This window comes from Aptenodytes patagonicus, chromosome W (assembly GCF_965638725.1).
Source record: "Aptenodytes patagonicus chromosome W, bAptPat1.pri.cur, whole genome shotgun sequence".
NCBI classification, from domain to species: Eukaryota; Metazoa; Chordata; class Aves; order Sphenisciformes; family Spheniscidae; genus Aptenodytes; species Aptenodytes patagonicus.
In genome coordinates this window covers 43,746,289-43,773,126 of record NC_134981.1, presented here as the reverse complement: position 1 = coordinate 43,773,126, position 26,838 = coordinate 43,746,289, and the positions used below count along the sequence as shown (strand labels likewise).

Genomic DNA, 26,838 nt, shown 5'->3' with positions numbered 1-26,838 from the left:
CGTGATCTTACCAGGCACAGATGTGAGGCTGACTGGTATGTAGTTCCCAGGGTCCTCCGTTTTACCCTTTTTAAAAATGGGGGTGATGCTTCCCTTTTTCCAGTCACCGGGGACTTCGCCTGACTGCCACAACTTTTCAAATATGATGGAGAGTGGCTTGGCAACTACATCAGCCAATTCACTCAGGACCGTGGGACGCATCTCGTCGGGTCCCATGGACTTGTGTACGTTCAGGTTCCTCAGGTGGTCTTGAACCTGATCTTCTCCTACGATCGGAGGGACTTCATTCCCCCAGTCCCTGCCTTGAGGTTTAGGGACTTGAGACATGTGGGAAGAGAGATTACCATTGAAAACCAAGGCAAAAAGATTGTTGAGTACCTCAGCCTTCTCCATGTTGGTTGTCACCAGTTCTCCTGTCTTTTTTATTGCAGGTGTACATTTTCTTTAATCTTCCATTTCTGGCCATCATACCTGTAGAAGCCTTTCTTATTATTCTTCGCATCCCTTGCCAAATTTAGCTCCAACTGTGCCTTAGCTTTCCTGATCCCATCCCTACACTCGCAGGCAGCGTCCCTGTATTGTTCCCAGGATACATGTCCATGGTTCCACTGCCTGCGCATTTCCTTCTTACACTTTAGTTTGCCCAGGAGGTCCTTACTCAGCCATGCCAGTCTCTTGCCTTCCTTGCCTGATTTCTTACACGTGGGAATCGAGAACTCTTACGCTCTAAGAAAAACGTCCTTAAAGAGCTGCCAGCTCTGTTCAGCTCCTTTATCCCTGAGGGCAGTTTCCCAGGGGGTCCCATCCACTAATTCCTTAAACAACTGAAAGTTCACTCTCCTAAAATTCACATAGCTCCTGCTCATACCTCTTCTTGACCACATATCTTTACTGAATAGCCACAATCCACCTGTTCTGCAACTCCTAGAATCAAATGAAAATGGACAGTAGACACCCTCTCTCTTCTGAACGAAAAAATGGCAAGACTCTGAAGAAAAAAAAAAGGTAACAGTCTGTTGCTTATTTTCAGAGAAGTCAGAGGCTTATTTGTAATAGATGTTTTGACTTCTGATGAGATCCATCAATCTATGCTGTGATTCAACAGCTTTTAGTTCCCTGCTGTCACCAACCTCAGGAGGTTTGTGCTCTTGTAACCCTGGTCAAGAAAAGAACCAGCTACCACATTAACCAAAATTTCATCTCTCTAGCCACTGGAGCTGGAGGACTCTCCCTCTTCACAGAGATGTTGGTCTTTATTTTCCAGATTACCCTTTTTAATGTTTCCCTCTGATGCAGCAGGTTCACCTGGCAGACTCTGTCTACGGGCTCGTTGTTGGCAGGACAGCACGTTGTCACCACCTAGAGGCAGACATGCAAGAACAGTGAAGGTGAGCATCAAGAACATATAGATAATCGGTAATGCTCATGTGTTTATTGAATAAAGAGGGCATAACTATTGGATATTATGGAAGAGAAGCCTGCATGACACAAATACATCTGATAACAGCAACCCAAAGTGAGTCAGTGTTATGAAAATTCCCTTCCCTAACTATTATATCAACCGGTCTTTATAGTATGAAAGTGTATTAACTTTGTTAATATATATATTAGTTCACATTATACACTGCAATGTAATGAGGTAGTGGAATTTTACTGGAGACTTTGGTATTGTTCATGCTTAAGTAAAACAAACTGAAAGACAGCCCGGCCCTGGAAATAAGGACTTTGCGTCTTGGAAGCTTAGAGCTGTCCATGAAGGATAAAAGATACCCCTGGACAACCAAGATAACGCCAGCATCCTAGCCCCTCTAACACGTCTTTGAAACCCTCCCAGCATCGTCTGGCATCACAGATAAGTAACTCTAGCAAGACCGACTCCAGGGACATCTGGATCAATAGACAAGCAGGTGGATGATGACGCCATAGAAATATAATTGCTTTGCAAAGTTTTACTATGATTAGTAAACGGTAGTGTGTGTGTATTAAGTAGCAATTAGTCAAATTGTGTTGTACCTGAATGCTTGAAAGGTATAAGAACCCTGTGTAAAACCACATTCAGGGTGCCTCAATTTGAATGGGACACCTCATGCACATGAAAAAAAGAATTACTCTTGTAATTTTATACTTTGCGTCCTAGCCTTTCACCTCGGTCTGCACAGGCCAGTTGCAAATTTTCTTAACATCAGATAGCAAAAGAATAGTAACTCAGAGTTAAACCAGGGAAAAAATAAACCTTCAGAACAATCTAATTTTGGTATTGGATTATGGAGAACAAATTAATGCTAAAAAGGAGCCCCTAAGACAGCAGGACGTGTCTCTCTGGCTGTGGATCATTGCTGAGGCCTAGGAACGAGCCAGCGGCTCCCTCCCCCCCACCGCCACCCCTCCCCAATGGGCTCCGGCCGTTAAGGCACCTAGCCACGGGCCTGGCTCCTGCTGATTCACTCTCCCTCACCCAGACAGCACTGTCCTCCTGCTGCCAGCCCCCCAACGGCACCCCCTAGCCCCGAGAGCCGCAGCCGCCCAGCCCCAGCACCCCTTGTACATGCTCAGGTTCTCCTCCTGGAGGCCCAGCTCCTGCAACCATGCGTACTGCAACTGGCTGACCAGCGAAGCGGCCACGGAGGCGGCCCGGCTCGGCCCGGCCCGGCCCAGCCTGGCCGCGGTGGCAAATGTGGTGCACCCCCAGCATCACTAGCAAACGCACGAAGAGGAGCGAGGGAAAGCGAGGAGGCACACAGCAATGGCTGTCGCACCCCACCCCCGCCCACTGGTGAGGGCGCTGCGGCATCCCCCACCAGCCCTCTCCCTGCCCAACACTGCCCCCCACATGCCCCTGCCCCCGCTCCTTGCCTGCCTGCCTACCTACTCCCTGCTTGTGGGCTCCCAGCCAACCTGCCTGCCCTGGGTGGACCGAAATCAAACACAAACAAGCCTATTTACGATTCCCTAAATCTCCCTTGTTCCAGTCGTGCGCCCCCACCCCCAGGATCACCACGGAAGTGTAGGGGACAGCAGTTAGTCTGTCTCATTGCATCTCTAACCAGATCGGGTACACCACAGAAAAGTCAGGATTGAATATTTCTAATAGCAGGTGGGAAATAAGAACACATAGGCATCAAAACATGAAAAAATGTAGCTATTGTTAGTTGATGAAGGAGTAATAATATTCACAAGTATGTATTACCATTTTCATGCTTTAATTCAGTTCTGTTTCCTTGAATCTCAATGAATAAAAGTGGCTTCAGGTTCTAGGCCTGCCACTTATCCACATGCAAGTGTTTCTGATTTTACAATTTTTAAATTTTTATTTCTCCCTTCCTGTACAGAGGACTAAAACAATTGCCTCACTTGACATGCACTCATCTTGCAAATTTGCCCATATTTTAAAATTGTAATTCCCCTTTGTACTGGGAGTCTTGCGGAAGACACTGTATTTGAGGAGTTAGTGAACTTGGGCAAGCCGTGTCAGCCATATTATGCCTAGTAATCCATATGTTAGCATGAGTGACCGCTGTATAATCCTATGTATGTAAGAATGCCAGAGAACATGCTGGAACGACTTGAACATGTACTGTTCCCAGATATAGTTCCTGGATACATGCAGCTGGATATGCTCTGGTGGACAGAAAGAAAGAAAGAAAGAACATAGCTACTTGTCAAGACAAGAAATATGGTTTTATTTCTTACACTAAATATAAGGCACCATGGTATGGGAGGGAGACTGAACCTCTCCACGGACAGGAATTGTGCGCAGCATGCCTTGGCTGTCCACCTGGAGTGTGTCCGATGCTGCATGAAAGCCCTGTTCCCAGCATCTGAAGGGACATAAGATTTACTTGCTATCTATCTTTCTCTTCCTATTTCTATCTTATTATTAAAGCAATTTTACTATGCTATTTGCTGCTGTGCCTTTCTTATTGAGATCTGGAAAGAACCCTGCACTCCTTCTGGTGCAGAACACCCTTAAATGACTATAGAAATTTAGATCACTTATTATGATCACTAAATATACTTTGTTTTCGGGAATTAAATGTTTTCTGAATGAACAAACTAATTAGGAATAAACCCTGATACTAAGGTGTCATGGTTTAACCTCAGTTGGCAACTGAGCACCACGCAGCCGCTCGCTCACTCCCCCCACAGTGGGATGGGGGAGAGAATAGAAAGAGTAAAAGTGAGAAAGCTCGTGGGTTGAGATAAAGACAGTTTAATAGGTAAAGCAAAAGCCACGCACGCAAGCAAAGCAAAACAAGGAATTCATTCACTACTTCCCATCGGCAGGCAGGTGTTCAGCCATCTCCAGGAAAGCAGGGCTCCATCACGCGTAACGGTTACTTGGGAAGACAAACGCCATCACTCCAAACGTTCCCCCCCTTCCTTCTTCTTCCCCCAGCTTTATATACTGAGCATGACGTCACATGGTATGGAATATCCCTTTGGCCAGTTTGGGTCAGCTGTCCTGGCTGTGCCCCCTCCCAGCTTCTTGTGCCCCTCCAGCCTTCTCAGTCAGTAGAGCATGGGAAGCTGAAAAGTCCTTGACTAGTGTAAGCACTACCTAGCAACAACTAAAACATCGGTGTGTTATCAACATTGTTCTCACCCTAAATCCAAAACACAGCATTGTACCAGCTACTAGGAAGGAAATTAACTCTATCCCTGCCGAAACCAGGACAGTATCCACCCCTTATTCTATACCATCTATGTCATGCTCAAGTCCCATATTTTCCAGTGCAGCCTCATTAACCACCCACCCCGCTTTCCATCCTTTGATATAACACACAGATATCATTCCCTTAGTCTATGGACCACCCTTGTGGAATGTCTGTAAAATGTCCAGAAATGTCCATGAAATATCCATTGAGTTCATTTAGTCCGTGACTTTGGGCTCCATCTGTGATGGTGGTCACTCAGGACAGGAGAGGTGGTGTGTTGCGTGGAGTTACTGGGTACCAAAGCCAGCTCAGGTCGGGTCACTGCTGCACTTGCACTGCTTCTTGTAAGGCTTGTCCTCCACTGTTTCGGGTGGTTACTGCTATAGTAATTTCTATAACATGCAACTCAAATCATGGGTTACAACAATTTAAAGGTGTTTCCCTTACAATCTCCACCCCTGGTCCCTTTGGGCCAGGTTATAGGGTTTAACATTGCAATGAACTCCTCCCCTTGCTCCTAGCCTGGCTAGCAACAAGGAGTTCCTGCTATAGTAATTCCTATAACATGCAACTCAAATCATGGGTTACAACAATTTAAAGGTGTTTCCATTACAATCTCCACCCCTGGTCCCTTCGGATCAAACCCTAGGGTTTAACATTGCAATGAACTCCTCCCCTTGCCCCTGCTCCGGCTTGGACTTATCCACAGACTGCAGTCCCTTAGGGTAGTACCTGCTCCAAGTGGAGCCTTATCTATGAGCCACAGTCTCTCCAGGGGTATACCTGCTGCGGCATAGACTTATCCACAGTCACTTTGAGATGCACCTGTTCCAGCGTGGCCTTCTCCATGGGCCACAATGCCTTCAGAGATGCACCTGCTCCAGCGTGGCCTTACTCGCAGCCACAGTCCCTTCAGAAGTAAACCTGCTGTAGCACAAACATAACCGCGGCCACAGATGCTTCGAGATGTACCTACTCTGGCATGGGCTTATCCACGGCCACAGACGCTTTGGGGTGTCCTGCTCCCACATGGACTCATCCACAGGTCACAGTGCCTTCGACTCGAGTTCACACGAGTTCCAGCCTGTCCAGTACAGCAGCACAGAAACAGCAGCGATGCCCTGGCCATCTGCCAGCCCAGGCACATCGCCATTGCTGTTATCAAAATGTTCCCAGGCACAGTAGAATATGATGATAAGCAGTACAGCAGTACAGCAAGCAGCGAAAGCAAAAAGCAGCCACTAACGAGCACTAGACTCTAATATACAGTAAGGCGAGCAAGCCCCATGGCAAGCACAGGAGCGTGCCAATTAATAGCTAATCAGCTATAACAGGTATAAATTCGATCTAGCATATTCCAATCAAACCTGTCATTATCTCGAACCCTTCGAGCCCCACGTTGGGCGCCAAAAAGGACTGTCGTGGTTTAACCTCAGTTGGCAACTGAGCACCATGCAGCCGCTCGCTCACTCCCCCCACAGTGGGATGGGGGAGAGAATCGGAAGGGTAAAAGTGAGAAAACTCATGGGTTGAGATAAAGACAGTTTAATAGGTAAAGCAAAAGCCATGCACGCAAGCAAAGCAAAACAAGGAATTAATTCACTACTTCCCATCGGCAGGCAGGTGTTCAGCCATCTCCAGGAAAGCAGGGCTCCATCACGCATAACGGTTACTTGGGAAGACAAATGCCATCACTCCAAATGTCCCCCCCCCTTCCTTCTTCCTCCCCCAGCTTTATATACTGAGCATGACGTCACATGGTATGGAATATCCCTTTGGCCAGTTTGGGTCAGCTGTCCTGGCTGTGCCCCCTCCCAGCTTCTTGTGCACCTCCAGCCTTCTCAGTCGGTAGAGCATGGGAAGCTGAAAAGTCCTTGACTAGTGTAAGCACTACCTAGCAACAACTAAAACATCGGTGTGTTATCAACATTGTTCTCACCCTAAATCCAAAACACAGCCCTGTACCAGCTACTAGGAAGGAAATTAACTCTATCCCTGCCGAAACCAGGACATAAGGTTTAAACACCTTAGCACATACTTAAAGAAGAAAAAATATCCCACTGATCTCAAGACTGCAATAATTTATCTTTTGATTTCTACAGCTACACAGTTTTGCTTACTGTTAACCATATTAACTATAATTAATTTGCCCTTTAAGAAAAGGTTGTTCAAATAATTTTGTCAAATAAAAAGTATCTTTGGATGATGTAAACACATTAGTGTTATAAAGTAGTCTGGTAAGGTTTGCAGGGAGAGGATTTTAATCTGAAAGTTTGTTGCTAATGTATTGCATAAAGACTCTGCCTGACAGCCTAGTCATGTGAGAAATTAATTTTCTGTGGGCAGATCATTGTATTGGAACTCAGGAAATCTAGATTTTGTTTCTGCATCTCTCACTAGCATGTTTGAAAACCTTGGGAAAATAACTTAAGCTTGCTATACCTTAGCTCTACATACTGTGTAGATACTGACTTGCTTTGTGAATCACTTCAGGGTCTGTGGATGAAAAATAGTCCATCAGAATGAAGCATTATTACTATTATTATTATATGAAAATGCCCATTCTGGTCAATAAAAGCAAAGCATAAGTAATCCAAAGAAGAGGCAATCACATGTTTTATTAAAAGGCATCCATATTTAAAGTTTACTATATTGGTGAATAAAAAACTCTCCTGGCAAACAAGACAATTCCTGTGTACTCACTGAATATGAATATGTCTGAATATGTCATTGGCTTCACTGCATGCAAGATGAAATTGTCACTTGTAAATGTGTCCTGGTTTCGGCTGGGATAGAGTTAATTTTCTTCCTAGTAGCTGGTACCGACTGAGAAGGCTGGGGGTGCACAAGAAGCTGGGAGGGGGCACAGCCAGGACAGCTGACCCAAACTAGCCAAAGGGATATTCCATACCATGTGATGTCATGCTCAGTACATAAACTGGGGAAAGCTGGCCGGGGGGGCCGCTGCTCGGGGACTGGCTGGGCATCGGTCGGCGGGTGGTGAGCAATTGTATTGTGCATCACTTGCTTTGTATATTCTTCTTATTATTATTACTATTATTATTTTATTCTATTTCAATTATTAAACTGTTTTTTTCTCAACCCACGAGTTTTCTCACTTTTACTCTTCTGATTCTCTCCCCGATCCCACCGGGGTGGGGGGGAGTGAGCAAGCGGCTGTGTGGTGCTCAGTTGCCGACTGAGGTTAAACTACGACAAAATGGAAACCGGGTTTGGATACTATAAAACATGTATCAAAAAAGTCAGCAATCCATTTAATCATGAGGGGAATATATAAAGAATCTCAAGCAAAAGCAACTTGAAAGGGAAATGAGTATGCCTGAAAGGGAATATTTTCTTCAGCAAGATGATGAAACCTTGCATCTATCCATAGAACACAGTCAAGAGAACAGCAGTACAAGCTTTCTTCCCCTCCTTTGAGATTGCGCTTTTACAACCGTGACCTCAAGAAACTATCCTAAGGGTGATACAGTAGATCAGTCTCCAGAGCTATTTTTTCATTGTTCAGTCTGCAGAGACTACTGAGAGGGTTCCAGATGGAAATGGAATGACACCATCCATTTATTTCACACAGGCCACCAAAAACCTGTCAGATAACAAGTTTCAATCGTACCTGACCTGGAGTGAATTTGTTTTGATCTAGTGACCCAGAGGTATAAAGCATCTCCTGAGTTGTTCTGTCTCCTGGTAGCTGTTACTCCTAATGCAAACCTTTTTCTTAAAAGGTTAATTTAGTATCTAAGATCAAATAGGTCCCAGTTGGTTGTACAGTATTCAGCATCTGGTGAAGCTAGAACTTCAGCAGCTCCATAGGTGCCTCAGGGAAGAACGTGCTTTTAGAAGAGTACCTGACTTCAGAGGCCTTTGTGACCACAACTGTCATTGCATATCATTCACTGGCACAATAAATGCCAGAAATAACCAAAGCCCACAGGTTTGCACTTGAAATTGGCAAGATGCCTTGCAGAGATTATGAACTCCAGTGACCCTACTGAAACTTCACAGAGATCATCCTCATAAGGTTTGACTCTGACACCTCTCAAAGGAACAGTAAAAAAGAGACTGGAAAGGTATACTACTGCATGTAGTTTTGTCACTAAAAAGACAGAGGTTTTTCTCTCAGTATTAAATACAAAGGTTCTGAACCCAGTACCCCAAGAGTGTCAGGGCCCTGAGGGCATTAACAGGCCTCAATGGCCCTGACCAGCCTCACCTGGGGCTGCCATGCACACCCCCTTGCTCATTGGCCCAGGAGCCTATTTAAGCTCAGCCCTTGGGCCTTCATTCCTTGTCTGAGCTACATTGGATGAGTACTGTTCTCTAGATCAGTCACAGCCGTGAACTCCAGTGAGCTGGATTTCAACCTATGGGCTAACTCCTCAGCCTGGTCTTGGCACTGCCCAATCACTACAGATCTGCCTGGTGATTCTTAAACTTGATCCTGACCCTGACCAGCAGGTTGACTTCCTAGCTTGAGCTCAGACCTGCCTCATCGCCATGATATTACCTTATGATGTGGACTGTGGCCCTGGCTGGTGAGGCCCCTGCCCTGCTGGGGGCAAAAAAAAAAGTGGGATTGTCAAATCTTTAGGGTGTTAGCTGAGGCATCAAACAACATGGGTTTTAGATATGTCTCCAAAAACTACTTGTGCAATGGAAGTGTAAATTCTGGCTAATACCTGAAATAGAGCACCCTGTGCTTCCGTTTCATACCCATAAAACAGAGGTAATAGCAGAAGAGTTTGGAGGATACAAAAAGACTGTGAACCAGGAAGCTATATAAATGCCTAAGGTATAATATGTCCACTTGGAGGCACAGGTGACTTAAAAGCAAGCAAAAAACCAAACAAGCTCCATATCTGGCTACTGTATTTTTTTTTATATTTGTTCTACATAATATTAAGTTTGATATTTTAGGTCTTTATTGAAAGGAATTTCAATGAGAAGAATTCTAATGTGCAGATATGGGGCTTGAAACTAGCTATCTGTGATAAACTCACTTAGCAGCATGTTCATGCTGATCTGACTATTTGCATTACCCTTGATTTGGATGTGCTATGTCCACTAGTGAGAGCACAGCTTGGAATCTATGAAATTTAAAATTGAATAGAATAGTTCCAGTTGGAAGGAACCTATAACGATCATCTAGTCTAACTGTCTGACCCCTTCAGGGCTGACCAAAAGTTAAAGCATGTTATTAAGGGCATTGTCCAAATGCCTCTTAAACACTGACAGGCATGGGGCATCGACCACCCCCCTAGGAAGCCTGTTCCAGTGTTTGACCACCTTCTCGGTAAAGAAATGTTTCCAATGTCAAGTCCGAACCTCCCCTGATGCAGCTTTGAACCATTCCCACGCGTCCTGTCACTGGATACCAGGGAGAAGAGATCAGCACCTCCCTCTCCACTTCCCCTCCTCAGGAAGCTGAAGAGAGCAATGAGGTCTCCCCTCAGCCTCCTTCTCTCCCAACTAGACAAGCCCAGAGTCCTTAGCCGCTCCTCATAGGACATGCCTTCCAGCCCTTTCACCAGCTTTGTTGCCCTCCTCTGGACGCATTCAAGAACCTTCACATCCTTTTTAAATTGTGGGGCCCAGAACTGCACACAGTACTCAAGGTGAGGCTGCACCAAAGCTGAATACAGCGGGATAATCGCCTCTCTTGACCGGCTGGTTATACTGTGTTTATGCACCCCAGAATGTGGTTTGCCCTCTTGGCTGCCAGGGCACGCTGCTAACTCATATTGAGCTTACTGTCAACCAGCACCCCCAGATTCTTTGGTCTCTGATCATTCTTCTGCCATAAGGATATAATTAAGGTTGCTAAAATGATGACTTCTACCAAAACTTTCAAATAGGAAAAGATCCATTCTAGTGATGCCCATGAAAGTCAGTAAGAACATGTCATCTTGTCCACCAAAGTTTCCTTTCAGACTTGTGTTGGCATACTGCTTTGTTATTGTCCTACATCTCACCCTTGAGCACTGGTCCCTTTAACATACAAGAACAAAGGAGAACACTGATGGAAATAAACTCTGGCACCCATGCAACACTCTGCCAAAGACAAAAAAGCTCTGCATTGGGCTGGGTTTTAACTAAGTAGCTTGATAGTAGCCCACAGTCTAAAATGTAAAAATATTCAAGGGAAAAGGTCAGATTTCAAATGCCTTCAGTTTGAAATTGAAATTGTGACTGCCCTGAAATCACTGGGAATTCAGCCATTGTCATTGACTGAAGTGAATCTAGGACTTCATGTTTCTTACAAATTTGTAATGATTAACCTATGTATATTTTAAAATTAAATTCAACAACCAGCGTGTCTAGGAAAGATTTTGTATTGAGTATTTCAGGTAACAAAACTGGAAAAATATCACAGAACACCTGATCTCTTAGTTTTCAAATACTGAAAGTAAATTCTACATAATGAGCATGGCTCTCTTTTGAGGCATCTCAGTTTACTTGTTTGATTTTCCTCACTCAGCCTTCATCTCTCTGGAAAAAGTATGCATACTTGCCTTCACTTTTCAGCATGCTTTTACAGATGATTTGTCATTGTTAAATCTGCTGCTTACAATCATCTCGAGTTCTGCACCGTAACAGTTCTGTGGTATACAAGTGGCATTAGTTCAGGAAAAAACCCATGATACTTTATCAATTTATATAATAGCATTGCAACCCCAATTCAACCCATTTTAAGATCCTTATTGCAATAAAAATGACTAACAAATTGACATTCTGGAGCAACTAACTTTAACAGCTTCTGTATTTTACCCTCAGTCTTCCTTTCTGATTGTATTTGGTGTATGTGGCAAGGTTTTCATAGTGGGGGGGCTGGGGCGGTCTGCAGGGGGGGGCCTCTGTGAGAAGAGACCAAGGGCTGCCCTGTGCCGGACATAGCCAGTTCCAGCCAGCTCCAAGACAGACCCACCGCTGGCCAAAGCTGAGCCCATCAGCAATGCTGGTGGCACCTCTGTGAAAACATATTTAAGATATGTTATTAAGATATTATTAAGATATTTAAGATATGCCATGCAGGTAGGGTGAGGAGTGAGGAAAAAAGTGTGAGAGAAACAGCCCTGCAGACCCCAAGGTCAGTGAAGAAGGAGGGGGAGGAGGTACTCCAGGCACCAGAGCAGAGATTCCCCTGCAGCCTGTGGAGAAGACCATGGTGATGCAGGTTGTCCCCCTGCAGCCCATGGAGGTCCACAGTGGAGCAGATATCCACACTGCAGCCTGTGGAGACCCCCATGCTGGAGCAGGCTCCCAGCAGGACCTGTGGCCCCGTGGAGAGGAGCCCATGCTGGAGCAGGTTTTCTGGCAGGACCTATGGCCCATGGGGGACCCACGCTGGAGCAGTCCGTTCCTGAAGGACTGTACCCCGTAGAAAGAACCCATGCTGGAGCAGTTTGTGAAGGACTGTATCCCGTGGGAGGGACTCCACACTGGAGCAGGGGAAAAGCATGAGGAAGGAGCAGCAGAAACAAAGTGTTTTGAACTGACTACAACCCCCATTTCCCATCCCCCCTGCACTGCTTGGGGGGGAAAAGTAGGAGAGTTGGGAATGAAGGAGTGACGTTGAGTCTGGGAAGAAGCTGGGGGTGGGAGGAAGGTGTTTTTAGTTTTGTCTTTGTTTCTCACTATCCTACTCTATTTTTAATTGGCAATAATTTCTTCTTCCTCAAGTCAAGTCAAGTCTGTTTTGCCCATGACAGTAATTGCTGAGCGATCTCCCTGTCCTTATCTCAACCCATGAGCTTTTTCATCTTATTTTCTCCCCCTGTCCTGCTGAGGAGGGGGGAGTGAAAGAGCAGCTGGGTGGGCATTTGGAGCCAGCCAAGGTTAATCCACCACAATGATACAAGATCTGAGATTACAGGGCTAACGTACCAAGGTGATTTTGCGAAAACTGTTTGGACATTCACTTATGCAGTGGTTAAAGCAAACCCAAATCCTTGCCAACAGAATCTCCCTTGCAGGATTTATGATGACTCCTGCATAGACAAATGGAACCAAACAGAAGATTTAACTATTTCCTGAAAGGCCCATCCTTTAACTACTTCTACTATGCCAAGTGATTAGGTTAGTAGGGAGTCAGCATTACTGCTGGTTCAGATCAGGTCACCCACAAGCTACGTGGAAAAGCTGAAAATGATCCCACATCTGGGGGACAAGGAGAGGCAACAAACGCTTAGTAGTAGCTCTGTGGTAGAGCCTTATGGAGGGATGCACAAAACAGCTGTTTCTCTAGGTTTCTCGGGGGGGTTGAGTGACACTGTATATTTAGGAGGTGTTTTTCTTCTAGTATTTGTCAAAGAAAGTCAAATGCCTCAAGAATCTGCTGTAGAGATCAGAATGGGCCATCTTACTGTCTTGCTAATACAACAGCTTTTAAGATGTTGCTCCTTGTGTTGATGAAAGTAGTTACACACCGTGGTGCCCACAGCAGTAGGGCACTGGGCAGTCCCATGAATGCTGAGAAAGGTCCACACAGTCCTGCCAGCTCCCATGGGACACATAATAAAGCTGACCCAGCCAAATTTTCATGCAAATTAATTGAGTATTTTTGTTTTGCGAGTGGCTCTCTGTGCAACACCAGCCATTTCCATAACAGCAGCGATGAAACACTGACGCAGTGTCGCGACGCCACCCAGAAGCAACATTATATGCCCCCCCGCGACATCGCAGACAAGATGCTTTTCCCGCCCACTGGGAAGGCCCAACATGCACTGTGCTCTGTGCCATCGTTATGGGCCGTCCTTGCTACTGGTGAAGAGGTGATACTGGGGGAGTTCCTGTGCTCTGGTGTCGTGGCGGGAAGATGGCGCTGGAGTTGCGGCAGATAGAGAGTGACATGAAGGACAGGGAACTCTCCGACTCAGACTCTGATATGCCTGGTGCCAACTCTCCCAGGGATCCGCAGCAGGTGAGGGAAGGGAGGCGGTGACGGGGTGGGAACGAAACGAGCCCTGGGCTCGAACGGCTGTCTCAGCCCTGGTTTCCCTCCCTGCTGCAGCGCTGTGGCTTGGGGGGGGGAACTGGTGGCTGCACTGCCCCTGGCAATAGGGTGCAGAAGGCGTAACCGGGAGAGCCTAGCCACCTTGCCGTCTCTATTTTCCTCTTTCTTGTCCGCCTTGCCTCTGCTTCTCTGCTTGCTGCCTTGCCAGTCTGGCGTTCCCTGCCCGCTTCTGCCCTCCAGGTGGAGCTGCCTCTCGCTGCTGCACAGGTAGCATCCCTCCCCTCTTCCTCCCCCCCCCCCCCCCCCCCGTACACACAAGCCCATGAGATGGGCTGCAGGCCAGGCGCACAGCCCTGCAGCACTTATTCAGCGGGAAGCGGGGCCCTAAACAACTGGGTCAGAAACATCCACCCTAAAGAATGGGAAGCTTTTGTGCTTATTAGGCTTGTCCTGATTGAATTGGAATCACTATATGCTGTTAGTTTCCCAAAGTCTGAGCAGCGTTCAAGTTTTTGGGTTTGTATTGGGTTTGCATGGCAAGGTTTTGGTAGCAGGGGGGCTGCAGGGGTGGCTTCTGTGAGAAGATGCCAGAATCTGCCCCCATGTCAGATGGAGCCAGTGCCAGCCGGCTCCAAGATGGACCCACCGCTGGCCAAAGCTGAGCCAATGAATCAGCGACGGTGGTAGCGCCTCTGTGATAACATATTTAAGAAGGGGAAAAAAAACTCCTGCGCAACAGCAACTGTAGCTGAAGAGAGAGGAGTGAGAATACGTGAGAGAAACAACTATGCAGGCGCAAAGGTCAGTGAAGAGGGAGGGGGAGGAGGTGCTCCAGGCGCCAGAGCAGAGATTCCCCTGCAGCCTGTGGTGAAGACCATGGTGAAGCAGGTTGTCCCCCTGCAGCCCATGGAGGTTAATGGTGGAGCAGATATCCAACCTGCAGCCCATGGAGAACCCCATGCCGGAACAGGTGGATGCGCCCGAAGGAGGCTGTGACCCCGTGGAGAGCCCGCTCTGGAGCAGGCTCCTGGCAGGACCTGTTACCCTGTGGGGGACCCACACTGGAGCAGTTCATTCCTGAAGGACTGCACCCCACGGAAAGGACCCATGCTGGAGCAGTTTGTGAAGGACTGTAGCCCATGGGAAGGACCCACATTGGAGCAGTTTGTGAAGGACTGTATCCCATGGGAGAGACCCCACACTGGAGCAGGGGAAGAGAGTGAGGAGGAAGGAGCGACAGAGAGGAACTGTTATGAACTGACTGCAACCCCCATTCCCTGTTCCCCTGCGACGCTCGGGGGGAGGAGATAGAGAAATCAGGAGTGAAGTTGAGCCTGGGAAGAAGGGAAGGGTGGGGGGAAGGTGTTTTAAGATTTGGTTTTATTTCTCATTATCTTACTCTGATTTTATTGGCAATAAATTAAATTAATTTCCCCAAGTCGAGTCTGTTTTACCCGTGATGGTAATTGCTGAGTGATCTCCCTGTCCTTATCTCGACCCACGAGCCTTTCGTTATATTTTCTTTCCCCTGTCCAGTTGAGGAGGGGGAGTGATAGAGCAGCTTTGGTGGGCACCTGGCATCCAACCAAGGTTAACCCACCTCAAGGGTGTTTTGTTTTGCCTAACTTGGGTCTCTGGGAACACTATTGTGGTTACAGTTCACTAGTCCAGACCTCTTTCTGAAAGATCAGACTCTAGAGAGAACATTCATTTTTCTACTGTTACAGAAACGTCTGAGTTGCTGTGATGTTTTTGTTCTTCAAGTCTTCTTAAAGCTACTGTGCATGTCTGTCCTTGTCCTATTTAGGAATTTTAGTAGCTTTTTCTAGTCTCTTAATAATTTTATTAACTTGATTCAACAAAGATTATGTTAAGGAGGTTAGTCACTCCTGATATGTGGGTTGTCTTTTTTTTTTTGTAATAGCATCCATGCTGTCTTTCATGTGCGAGCATTCAAAATACAAAAGTTTAATAAGATGCTCCTGTCAACTGCAGTCCGTAAGATGCTCATAAAGGACTGCCCAGTCACATGAGCCAGAATCAATGTTTTCTGTCTAAGTAATAAAATCTTTGACATGACTTGATAGCTCTTTTTTACAGAAGTAATTGGATTAATGGGTATTTACTTTTTCATTTCAGATATCATATGATGGCAATAATTCAGCCAGACTTTTCCAGAAGAGCATTTCATCCCGTGCACCGTGTATTCCTTATCGAACAACCAAAAGCATGGATTCAAGTGATGAGAGCTTTTCTGAATCTGATGACGAATGCTGTTTGCAGAAACCAAAATGACAGAAATGTTTCAACCTTCTTCCTGCTAAATATGAGCTTTTTCAGCTTAGCCAGAGCCACCAAAAGCAAACTGTTCTAGGCAGTAAGAAGGTCAACAACACTTGGGGTGTGGTGCTTCAGGAGCAGAATTGGGGTGCAGTGGCTACTGACCTTGGGATTCTAGGAATGGATGGTAGTGTTGACAGAAGCGGACAGTCTGAGATGTACAATTATTTATTGGCTAAAAAGCTGATGAAAGAAGCTCAGCAAAAGGAGGCAGAGACTTTAGATAAAGAGCTGGATGAATACATGTGTGATGACAAGAAAACACTGCCAACAGAAGAAGAAAATAGAGAATGTTTTCTGAAATGGAAATGGCCTGTAAAAGTTAGACTGGGTGAAAGACAAGAAATGAACCATAAAGGAAGGTATGAGATAACAGAAGAAGATTCTGAGGAGAAAGTGACGGATTAAATTGCTTATAGGTGAGTTTAATATAGTATTTCTTCACTTTCTTAGTTAATGGTAAGCTGTTAATGGAAAAGAAGGAAAAAGCTTTCTTACTGCTAAATGTGTCAGATGTCATACCAGACTATGAAAGGCATGAGTGCCTTGTGCATATTTCCAGAATCCTGGGATGCAAATACAGCATTATAACTGGTATCTTGTAGAAGCATCCAGTAATACTGTCTAACATCTGATCCCATTTCCAGTTAGTTCTGAAATGAGTTTGACAAAGTCTATTAAACTTTATATTTGAGAGTTAAAATGGCCTGATTTTTTTTTTTTGGTGGTGGGGGGAAGATTTGCCAGAATGATTTGTTTAATCGAGAGCAGTGGCAAGGAAGAGTATTGTTCCTCATGATACAGATTTTAATAGTGGCTTTTCTAGGAAAAGCTGTATTATCACATGATTAAAAATGTGGATTTGAAGTTGGACAACAATGGACACTTGTTGTGCTCCTCATGAAAATCTGGCTAGGTTATAAATCTTTGAAATTATAGATGATGGGATGCATCAATACTTGGAGAGCACAACTCCTGAAATACAAAGATTCTTTACATACATGGAACATATGTGTCTGAAAAGATGTTTTGTTGCTGCTGTAACTGTAGTTTGTATCAAGGTTAGACAGCAGCACTGAAATCAAGCCTTGTCTCTTTCTATATTATGAAATTGCACTGCAATTCTGTGGTAGTTTATGCCAGCCTACGTTGGGGTTACCAAGCTCCTGCCATGCACGCACTTACTGTCACCCACTTCTTTGCACAGTCTTGGTGTTTAGTTATTGTACACTGAGACAGTTCAGAGAACTTATCTGTCCAAAGCCTATTGCTTTTTTTTTTTTAAGGGTTAGTTTTCAGACAGATTAGTTCCCAGAACCAGTTTGCTGCACAATTTCCTTTGAGCTGGCACTGGCAGCACAGGACTTAAGCTGCTACAGTCCTTTTTCAGTAGATAAATTACCCATAACATCCATGTGCAAGGGAACAAAATTAAGGTTACATAGGGAACAAGAGTTGCAACGCTTACTAATTTTAGATTGACATCTAAATAAAAAATGGTTTTGATGACCATTTGTGGGGCTAGTATTGCCTTATATGGTATTTTTGGGGCCCGTGCACCCCAAGGACAGAACTGGCACAGAGGGGGGAGCTTCCATGATTCAACAATAAAAGAAGAAAGTCTTATCAGGGAATTAGGAATTCCCTGAGCCTGTTGGCTCGTCTAAGTCACTTGTCAGAAGAAGCTATGTCCTGCTTCCTGCCAGCCTGCCTGATAACCATGGTTATATAAGTCTTTGTGCACCCAGATATTGGTGAATTACTGGATTTGCTGTCTGTATAATACTGATCTGTATTTGTTACTGTACTGTTACTTAGAGAGAAATTGTTTATCCCTAAAGCTGTTGTACTGGTGTCTGTTACTGTATCCCAAAGCTATAAATTGGTGGGGCCACCTGAAACCCTTACACTTTTTTTAATGTATTACGTGTGATACCTGGTATTGCCAAATACCAAAATTAATACAGCGATTAGACAGTGATTAATGCTTTTTTTCTAATTTTTTTTTATAGGAATAGCTGTGCTGAACTGGATAAGTAGGATTATGGTTATACACATCATAAGCACTGTTGCTTAAGCTTTACTGTGCCATCTGTGCCTGGTCCACACAGCAAACTGAAATCAAGGAGCTTTTCTGACTGTAGTGTGCCATTTCTATTGTTTTTTCCCTCCACCCTTAACTTGTTCAGTTCCTGTTGTGGTGCACAATTTCTTATTGTTAAAGCATACATAGGAGGATTGTGCAGGGGTAGAATGAACACTGGGTGGAGAGGTGACTGCTTAAGCTGTCACTGCTACTAACAAGGTTGGTTTAACCAAATCTTTAAGGAATTCTGGTTATGTTAAAGTTGTCTGTATCTTTGACAAACATTTCCCTTTCTTCCAATAACTCATAATTTAGAACTCAATCCAGTAAATAGTTAAGAAGGCATTTAACTTCCAGTACCTAATAATCCATTGAATTTGGTGAGATTAATCCCAAAGTATGAAGTTATGCCGGTAGGGTAAGCTTTTGCATGGTTAGGAAAATTGTCATTAAAATATGAGCTTTAACATTTAATTTCAGGTAACTTCTGTGTCCTGGTTTTGGCTGGGATAGAGTTAATTTTCTTCCTAGTAGCTGGTACAGTGCTGTGTTTTGGATTTAGGATGAGAATAATGTTGATAACACACTGATGTTTTAGTTGTTGCTAAGTAGTGCTTACACTAGTCAAAGACTTTTCAGCTTCTCATGTCCTGCCAGCGAGAAGCTGGGAGGGGGCACAGCCAGGACAGCTGACCCAAACTGGCCAAAGGGATATTCCATACCATATGACATCATGCTCAGTATATAAACTGGGGGGGAGTTGGCCGGGGGGGGTGGGGTGACTGCTGCTCAGGAACTGACTGGGCATTGGTCGGCGGGTGGTGAGCAATTGCATTGTGCATCACTTATTTTGTATATTCTTTTATCATTATTATTATTATTATTTTTCCTTCCTTTTCTGTCCTATTAAACTGTCTTTATCTCAACCCACGAATTTTACTCTTTTTTTTTTTCTGATTCTCTCCCCCATCCCACTGGGGGTGGGGGGAGCAAGGGAATGGCTGTGTGGTGTTTAGCTGCCTGCCGGGTTAAACCACAACATTCTGTCATATGACTGAAGCAGTTGAAGCTAACCTAGTTGTTCCTAAATAGTTGTCAACGTTGGTGGTCAGACACCTTTTATTATAGTGCCGTTGTGACACATGTAACTTTGTAGCATAGTAATGTCACTTGAAGCTCTTAGGTTAGATGGTGGTATTCAAGAAATCTTGGTAGTTGATGGTGGTCTGTTGGTCCCGAGTTTAAAACAACTTAGCTATGATGTTTAGGAGTGTGCATCACTAAAAGCTTTGTCATTAAAACGTGAGAATTTAGAATATGAACTCTTGCTCTGGAGAAGTGGTTTTGATTTGTGGGCTTACTTTTTTTTTTCTTTATTTTTTTCCCTCCTCTTTCCACAGCGAAGTGAGGCCATAAAAGCCTCTCCCTTCATACAGACTGATGATGAAAATTTCTGTACCAGGACACTGTTAGTAACAACAATCCAATTTATTTCAGTAATACTGTGATTTTTGGTTTGTTTGCTTCTTTTGAGGGTTGGTTTTTTTGCTGTTTGCATTTGATAGATTATTATACATTAGTCAATAGACTTGTTTCTTTTTTATTACATAGTTTGTTCTGAATTGCATGGGATACAGGGGAACTTTCACACATACTGCTGATTCAAATGAATTGTTGATTTAACTGTAAAGGGTGCTATCATTTTAATTATGAAATGCAAATTACTTGTAACTAGCCTAAATGTTGCATTTACTGTAACCTAACTTCCTTGCTCACTTTGTGCTCACAGCAACCCCTTTGGTACAGTTAGTTTATCATGTACAGCAGACTTTTATACTTTAATTTCAGAGGTTTGTACAGGTCTATACAAATTCTTATTTGGCTTAGTTTTTCACACATCAACAGAGGGAGAATAATCACTCAATGCATTTTTATTGAAACAAATTTAAGAAAATACATGCTATATAAGTTATTGTCTCTCAGACGCTCAGTATTTTGAAATTAAATTTAAGAAGCCAATTGAAACGTTTTAAATGTATAGACTCTTTAATTTTAGCACAGGTTTCTGTCCCACAAAATAAATTATTCATTATGGAAGTTCCATAGCCAATTTTACTTGAGAAATTCCACTGACTGTAAATGTGCTCCCCCCCAGGCTTTGTGAGCCAAAGAAAGATTTAATTGTCCAAGTAGTGAAAAAAATTGGAAAGAGGAAAGTTATTGAACTGCTTATGGAAACAGTTGAAGTGAAACAACATGGTGTGGACTGTTCATAGTGGTAAGAAAAATGTGATATTGTGGGTTTGGGGGGCATTTTACTTGCAGAATACTTGCATAATACTATTGCATAGCTTTCACATGCAATAAAATGTGAAACACCTTTTATGCATTGCAAGCCAATTTAATTGCCCACAAAAAAAAACCTGTCAGGGGTGCTGAGATTGTAATGTTTCTTATTCCTTCAGACTCTAGATTTTCATCAATTTTGTATATGCCTTACAGTAATGTTATCTGCTATTGTATTTTTCCCTCTAGAGCTTTGCCCCATTGTACATAGACTGGGTGGTATTCTCTTAATACAATATTTTTGTCCTATAGTCATCGTTTCAGCTGGTAACACCAGGCAGTACTTTCCCTTAAGTCAGATTCTGATCTGAACCTAGTTTTAATTGCTCACTTGCCACATCTGTGGTGCTCACCTCTCTAGTTTTGTGAGCTTATAAATGTTACTGGTTTTGTTTTTTACAGCATCGAGTAATCTAAGATGATATCTTTTTTCATTCTATTAAGAAAGGTTTGGTTTTGCCACATCATAAAAGTTTGTTCAAATTATGACTCATTAATTTTGCTTGTAGTTTGGTATATATCACTCTGCAAATCATCCCAGCATCTCATTATGGGAACTGAGAGAGGAATCAACGTAAACTGTGATTGCCTGTAGTATGTTTATTTTTAAAAAACCCACAAAACAAACAAAAAAATACACCACCACCACCCCCAAAACCCACAAAGCTTTCATAGCTTACAGTGGTCAAAAAGTTGTGGGTTTGATTAGTCTTTACCCCATGTCAAACGCACTCTTCCTTGTGCCCTTTTAAAATCTGCGTCATGCTCGTCTCACATTTTCCAGTACATTTTCATTAATCACCACCCCCTTTTTTTTTTATATATATATATACACACAGAGAGATATCATTCCCTTAGTCTGTGGGCCATCCCTCTAAAACGTTCGGTGAGTTCATTTAGTCCATGACTTCGGGCTCCATCTGTCATAATAATCTTCCAGGGCAGGAAAAATGGAGATGGTATGTGGTGTTGGATTGTCCCATGTTGAAGTCAGTTTTGGTACCATCATCACTGTGCTTTGCTTGGTTTCACTGAAGTTATTCTTCATTAGTCTGGGTGATACTTATTGTAATAACATTAGTATGGCATATAATATTATTAGTATGATTAGTATATCTGTGTATTACTAGTATAACTACTATAACTATAATTAGTACTTAACATCACATAATTCAGATCATTGGCTATTCTCACCCAAAATCAAATCCCCTTGAGGTACACATCGGACTTCCCCATCCTTCCGCATTATCCACCAAGTGCACCCAGGTCCTTGAGCAAAATCAATCCCACGGATGGGTTTGCCTTTGCCCAGGGCAGGAATAACCCAGACTGTCTTCCCCAGCATATTTTTCATGTGCGCTACAGGGACTTTATTCCCATCTACAGTACGTAAAAGTTCTGACTGGGCAGGGCCAGCTCGATTGGCAGATCCCCTCGTGTTGACTAACCAGGTGGCCTTTGCTAAATGTGTGTCCCAATGTTTGAATGTCCCGCCACCCATTGCTCTCAGTGTAGTCTTTAACAGTCCATTGTATCGTTCAATTTTCCCAGAGGCTGGTGCATGACAGGGGATGTGATACACCCACTCAATGCCGTGCTCTTTGGCCCAGGTGTCTATGAGGTTGTTTCGGAAATGAGTCCCGTTGTCTGACTCAATTCTTTCTGGGGTGCCATGTCGCCATAGGACTTGCTTTTCAAGGCCCAGGATAGTGTTCCGGGCGGTGGCATGGGGCACGGGATATGTTTCCAGCCATCCGGTGGTTGCCGCCACCATTGTAAGCACGTGGCGCTTGCCTTGGCGGGTTTGTGGGAGTGTGATATAATCGATCTGCCAGGCCTCCCCATATTTATATTTCAACCATCGTCCTCCATACCAGAGAGGCTTTAACCGCTTGGCTTGCTTGATTGCAGGGCATGTTTCGCATTCATGGATAACCTGCGCAATAGTGTCCATGGTCAAGTCCACCCCTCGATCACGAGCCCATCTGTATGTTGCATCTCTTCCTTGGTGACCTGAGGTGCCATGGGCCCACCGAGCTATAAAAAATTCACCCTTATGTTGCCAGTCCAGATCCACCTGAGCCACTTCAATCTTAGCAGCCTGATCCACCTGCTGGTTGTTTTGATGTTCTTCAGTGGCCCGACTCTTGGGTACGTGAGCATCTACGTGACGGACTTTTACAACCAGGTTCTCCACCCGGGCAGCAATATCTTGCCACAATGCGGCAGCCCAGATGGGTTTGCTTCTGCGCTGCCAGTTGTTCTGCTTCCATTGCTGCAACCACCCCCACAGGGCATTTGCCACCATCCATGAGTCAGTATAGAGACAGAGCACTGGCCACTTTTCTCGGTCAGCAATGTCTAAAGCCAGCTGGATGGCCTTTACTTCTGCAAATTGGCTCGATTCACCTTCTCCTTCAGCAGTTTCTACAACTTGTCGCATAGGACTCCATACAGCAGCTTTCCACCTCCGATGCTTTCCCACAATACGACAGGACCCATCAGTGAACAGGGCATATTGCTTCTCATTTTCTGGTAGTTTATTATACATTGGAGCCTCTTCAGCACGCGTCACCTCCTCCTCTGGCGATATTCCAAAATCTTTGCCCTCTGGCCAATCCATGATCACTTCTAGGATTCCTGGGCGACTGGGGTTTCCTATTCGAGCCCGTTGTGTGATCAGTGCGACCCACTTACTCCACGTAGCATCAGTTGCATGATGTGTACAGGGGACCCTCCCTCTGAACATCCAGCCTAGCACCGGCAGTCGTGGTGCCAGGAGGAGCTGTGCTTCAGTGCCGATCACTTCCGAAGCAGCTCGAACCCCTTCATATGCTGCTAATACCTCTTTCTGGGGCGACTGGTTCAAGGATCGGGAGCACAGGTAGTGTTTTCCTCTATCCCTACAGTGGCAGGGGAGGATACTGAAAGGAGCAGGAAAACACACCTGATCAACAGGTGGCTCAAGGGCTGGTGCCATCGGAGGAATTTTGTTTTTTTTGATCATGGGGAGGTTTACATGGCACCGGGCCTGCTGGTGACAGACGGAGTCCAGCTGTCTCACAGGGGGAAAAGGATCATGGCTCATGAATTGGCAGGGCTCATTGAGAGGGCTTTAAACTAGGTTCGAAGGGGGAAGGGGATAAAACCAGGCTCGCTAGAGATGAGCCGAGGGATGGCGTGCCGATGCCGGGGGCGAAATCGATAGCCCAGCTCAAGTGCATATACACCAATGCACGCAGCATGGGCGGCAAGCAGGAGGAGCTGGAAGCCATTGTGCAGCGGGAGAGATATGACTTAGTCGCCCTCACAGAAACATGGTGGGGTGACTCTCATGACTGGAGTGCTGCAATGGATGGCTACAGACTCTTCAGAAGGGACAGGCGAGGGAGGAGAGGCGGTGGGGTGGCCCTGTATGTTAGGGAGTGTTTTGATTGTATAGAGCTCAACGATTGTGATGATGATAAGGTCGAGTGTCTATGGGTAAGGATGAGGGGGAAGGCCAACGAGGCAGATATCCTGCTGGGAGTCTGTTATAGACCACCCAACCAGGATGAAGGGGCGGATGAAGCGTTCTATAAGCGGCTGGCAGAAGTTTCTCAATCGCTAGCCCTTGTTCTCGTGGGGGACTTCAACTTCCCGGACGTCTGCTGGAAATGCAACACGGCAGAGAGGAAGCAGTCTAGGAGGTTCCTGGAGTGTGTGGAAGACAACTTCCTGACACAGCTGGTAAGTGAGCCTACTAGGGGAGGTGCCTCGCTCGACCTGCTGTTTACAAACAGAGAAGGACTGGTGGGAGATGTGGTGGTCGGAGGCCGTCTTGGGCTTAGCGACCATGAAATGATAGAATTCTCGCTTCTTGGTGAAGTAAGGAGGGGGGGCAGCAAAACCACAACCATGGACTTCCGGAGGGCGGACTTTGGCCTGTTCAGGACGCTGGTTGAGAGAGTCCCGTGGGAGACAGTCCTGAAGGGCAAAGGGGTCCAGGAAGGCTGGACGATCTTCAAGAAGGAAGTCTTAAAGGCGCAGGAGCAGGCTGTCCCTGTACGCCGTAAGAAGAACGGGCGGGGAAGACGACCGGCCTGGCTGAACGGGGAGCTCTTGCTGGGACTCAGGAAAAAAAGGAGAGTTTACCGCTTGTGGAAGAAGGGGCAGGCGACTCAAGAAGAGTACAGGGATCTTGTTAGATCGTGCAGAGAAGAAATGAGAAAGGCAAAAGCCCAGCTAGAACGCAATCTGGCCGCTGTCGTTAAAGACAACAAAAAAAGTTTTTACAAATATATTAGTGAGAAGAAGAGAGCCAAGGAGAATCTCCATCCTTTATTGGATGCGGGGGGGAACATTGTCACTGAGGATGAGGAAAAGGCTGAGGTACTCAATGCCTTCTTTGCCTCAGTCTTTAACAGGCAGACCAGTTATCCTCAGGGTACTCGGCCCCCCGAGCTGGAAGACGGGGACGGCGAGCAGGATGAACCCCCCGTAATCCAGGAGGAAGCAGTCAATGACCTGCTACGCCACCTGGACACTCACAAGTCTATGGGGCCGGATGGGATCCACCCGAGAGTGCTGAGGGAGCTGGCGGAGGTGCTCGCCAAGCCACTCTCCATCGTTTATCAGCAGTCCTGGTTAACGGGGGAGGTCCCGGAAGACTGGAGGCTTGCCAATGTGACGCCCATCTACAAGAAGGGCCGGAAGGAGGATCCGGGGAACTACAGGCCTGTCAGCCTGACCTCGGTGCCGGGGAAGATTATGGAGCGGCTCATCTTGAGGGTGCTCACAAGGCATGAGTGGGACAACCAGGGGATCCGGCCTAGCCAGCACGGATTCATGAAAGGCAGGTCCTGCTTGACCAACCTGATCTCCTTCTATGACCAGGTGACCTGCCTAGTGGATGAGGGAAAGGCTGTGGATGTGGTCTACCTGGACTTCAGCAAGGCCTTTGACACTGTCTCCCACAGCATTCTCCTCGAGAAGCTGGCGGCTCACGGCTTAGACAGGTGGACTCGGCGCTGGGTCAAAAACTGGCTGGACGGCCGGGCCCAGAGAGTTGTGGTGAATGGAGTTCAATCCAGTTGGCGGCCAGTCACGAGCGGTGTTCCCCAGGGCTCAGTATTGGGGCCGGTCTTGTTTAATATCTTTATCAATGATCTGGATGAGGGGATTGAGTGCACCCTCAGGAAGTTTGCAGACGACACCAAGCTGGGTGGGAGTGTTGATCTGCTCGAGGGTAGGAAGGCTCTGCAGAGGGACCTGGACAGGCTGGATGGATGGGCCCAGGCCAACTGTATGAGGTTCAACAAGGCCAAGTGCCGGGTCCTGCACTTCGGCCACAACAACCCCATGCAGCGGTACAGGCTTGGGGAAGAGTGGCTGGAAAGCTGCCCAGCAGAGAAGGACCTGGGGGTGTTGGTCGACAGCCGGCTGAACATGAGCCGGCAGTGTGCCCAGGCGGCCAAGAAGGCCAATGGCATCCTGGCCTGTATCAGAAATAGTGTGGCCAGTAGGAGTAGGGAAGTGATTGTGCCCCTGTACTTGGCACTGGTGAGGCCGCACCTTGACTACTGTGTTCAGTTTTGGGCCCCTCACTACAAGAAGGACGTTGAGGTGCTGGAGCGTGTCCAGAGAAGGGCAACGAGGCTGGTGAGGGGTCTGGAGAACAAGTCTTATGAGGAGCGGCTGAGGGAACTGGGACTGTTTAGTCTGGAGAAGAGGAGGCTGAGGGGAGACCTCATCGCTCTCTACAACTACCTGAAAGGAGGTTGTAGCGAGGTGGGTGTCGGTCTCTTCTCCCAAATAACTAGCGATAGGACGAGAGGAAATGGCCTCAAGTTGCGGCAGGGGAGGTTTAGATTGGATGTAAGGAAAAATGTCTTTACTGAAAGAGTGGTGAAACATTGGAACAGGCTGCCCAGGGAAGTGGTGGAGTCCCCATCCCTGGAGGTATTGAAAAGACGAGTAGATGAGGCGCTTATGGACATGGTTTAGTGGGCATGGTGGTGTTGGGTTGACGGTTGGACTCGATGATCTTAGAGGTCTTTTCCAACCTCAATGATTCTATGATTCTATGATTCTATGATTCTCAGTTGGAGTATAGCGGGCCTTGGATCCTCTGTATCCCCGACTCCAAAACCCTAGGGGTCGACCTCGAGTCTCCCCTGGTGCTTTCTGCCAGAGGCTCCAGGTAGGGCCGTTCTCCCCGGCTGCGGTGTAGAGCACATTTTTTACATCTTGTCCTGCCCGGACTGGCCCCAGGGCTACTGCGTGAACTATCTCCTCTTTAATTTGTTCAAAAGCTTGTCGTTGCTCAGGGCCCCATTTGAAATTGTTCTTCTTTCGGGTCACTTGATAGAGAGGGTTTACAATCAGACTGTAATTTGGAATATGCATTCTCCAAAAACCCACGACGCCTAAGAAAGCTTGTGTTTCCTTTTTGCTAG

General features: G+C 45.8%; 1 pseudogene; it reads left to right on the top strand.

Annotated features, from left to right (window-relative positions):
• Positions 1-13,491: 13,491 nt before the first annotated feature.
• LOC143172257 (phosphorylated adapter RNA export protein-like) lies at positions 13,492-20,331 on the top strand (annotated as a pseudogene).
• The last annotated feature ends 6,507 nt before the right edge of the window (positions 20,332-26,838 follow it).